We start from the raw sequence: 2,670 nt of genomic DNA on the forward strand, positions 1-2,670 counted from the left end.
CGAGTACGACAATTAAAGATATGGTCCATAGATTTGAAAATACTGGGTGTACGCAAAACTGTACCAAATGTAGAGATCACGATTTTCCGCAGCCTCCCGAAGGTATCCGTCATCCTCGAAATGAAAATCAAGAGCAGCGCGAAACGGCAGTTTGCAGTTTGGCAGAAGTCAACTTCCCATGTAATAGTACTCCTATTGCTGTGGAGCTTGTCATTGCACCAACTACTGTGCGAAATATTTTAAAACGGAACAAGTACCGGTGCTATAAGTTACGCACAACACAAGAAATATTTCCGGAAGACTGCGAAAAACGAATGTTGTTTTGCGAAGACATGATTGAAAGGTCTAACCAAGACAATACTTTCATAGCTAATATTTTATTTACCGATGAGTCCTCTTTTTCCTTGCATGGTCGTCACAATCCGTCCGTTACTGTGGCTTATTCAAGGGAAAATAGGCATATAAGCGTACCTATTCGGACTCAATATCCGCAAAAGGTCAATGTTTGGGCTGGCATTTTAAACAATCATATTATAGGACCTTTTTTTATTGATGGAAACTTAAATGCCAATAAGTATTTAAACCTTTTAAGAGAGAACGTGCTACCAGCTGTACATAATCTGAACATTAACTTGCAGGAAATCTGGTTCCACCAAGACGGTTGTCCAGCGCATAATGCCAGAGACGTACAAGCATTTTTGCACCAAACATTTCCAAATCGTCTGATTTGCAGAAATGGTACTGTCAATTGGCCTCCTCGATCGCCCCAAATGACTTCTTTCTTTGGGGGCATGTAACCCAAAAACTTTACGGTCATCGTCACATGAAGGCTGAAGATTTAGGCCAATTGCGACAGAAAATAGTTGAAATACTAGGTTCTATTTCTAATCAAACTTTCATTAACGTGCGTCAGGAATTTTATGACAGGTTAGACTACTGCTTGGCTAAAGCAGGAGATTTATTTGAGAACGAAATCAAATAAATGTTACGTTATTATTATTCTCTTAATTATCATTTCTTTCGAGTTTTCTGCTGTTCTTGCCACTTCTGCATAAACAATTTGTTATAAGCGTCCCTAAAGAAAGAAATCTGGTGGTCAAATCTGGCATACTGGCCAGTTACCAGTACCATCACGCCAATCCACCGTAAGAAAAAAAGAATGAGCTGGACAGCCGGCATGTTAATACCAACACATGGTCATTCATCGATTTAAATTTATTTCTTTATTTTCTTCGTTCTCTCTTAAGAAGTAGCGTATTTTGTCGCGTTAATGTTTCCATCAATAAAAAAGACCAATATTATCGCCCACAATGTCACACCAAACATTAACCATTCAAGGTAGGGACCTTTCTTTTTCAAAAAAGAAAAAAATAACAAAATGTTCTTGCGTAGCGAAGCAACAACAATTTAAGTTTTTTTTTTGAAAAACGTACATGTATCATACACACACAGGACATTCGTCATTTTAAACTAAAACTTGAATGTAACTACTTTAATATTTTTGTACTACTACAACAGCTGACATTTTCGCTCACGTTTGACAACATAAAGTACGCACACCTTTTCGCGGATAAAGTAGATTTCAATAAGTTGTTACACTATTATTGAAATTGATGTTTCTCTACAGATATTACCAGTAACATTTGAGACAGGCATCAATTGAAAAACAAATTGGGCACTATATTGACACCATCAAACTCTTGAACCAATGCTCTTGGTCAGTTACTACAATCACAATGCCCTCTGGGTTCAATTGTTGATTATACAGGGTGGTTGGCATCTATTTGGTTCATCCCTTACAATTCAAATAAGCTGTGGTCAAGTTGTGTGGGAAGTTATAGTTTATAAACGGCTACCTAATAATATACGAGTAGTTACAGTACAGATACAATTTTTTTAAGAATTTAGGCTAAGTGCGTAGGGATTAAGTAAGTAAGTATAATGATTTTGAAGTGTTTTCCAAACTTTGAAGCTGTGATCTAGAAAGATTACTTTCTGATGTTTTTTCACATCGCAAACAAAATACCAGAAAGTAATTTCATTAGATTAAACAAGAGTTTACACATGCATAGATTTATTTGCGCCAATAAAAACAAGTAAACTAAAATTTTCACGTGTAAACAAAGATTTGATGCAAGTTGTATCTTTGCATACATACAACTTGCATGTAAGTCGATGTTTATACGTGCAAATTTAATTTACTTGGACACAAGTTTTTATTGGCGCAAGTAAATCTATGCATGTGTAAACTCTCCTTTAGGCAAAAATAGGATAACTAAAAACTAAACTTAAATTAAAAACAATTATAAGTAGGTACCTACATTTACATACACATAAGAAGAATTTTGGTGTGTTTAGAGTGTCTATCTCATTTTACCCGAGATTTGACCTCATTCTGACAAAACAAGATAGTTTAGATAGTCTATGTTACTACAGTTCAAAACTCAGATCAATACTATCGCCAAACCAAAACCACCAAAATATGCTATTTGTCAAGTGTAAACTATAATACTATGTAACTATTTATTATTATACATAATCAAAAAAAAAACTGTCTCAAATAGTATGTAATTAACTTAAAATTTGTTACTATCCAGTTATTAGTGTTCCTATTATTGATTAACAACATTGTTGTTTTATTGGCTATAATAAAGCACATTATAAAAATTA

The 2,670-nt window shown here is 34.5% G+C and overlaps 1 long non-coding RNA gene across 1 annotated transcript; it reads left to right on the top strand.

The window, feature by feature from the left end:
* The first annotated feature begins 1,854 nt into the window (after positions 1 to 1,854).
* LOC145735676 (uncharacterized) lies at positions 1,855 to 2,670 on the top strand. The gene is made up of 2 exons (XR_014179738.1): positions 1,855 to 2,137; positions 2,498 to 2,670. It is a non-coding gene; the product is annotated as an uncharacterized LOC145735676 (long non-coding RNA).

The sequence above is a fragment of the Ips typographus genome, linkage group LG11 (assembly GCF_016097725.1).
Source record: "Ips typographus isolate SLU linkage group LG11, UJ_Ityp_2.0, whole genome shotgun sequence".
Taxonomy (NCBI): domain Eukaryota; kingdom Metazoa; phylum Arthropoda; class Insecta; order Coleoptera; family Curculionidae; genus Ips; species Ips typographus.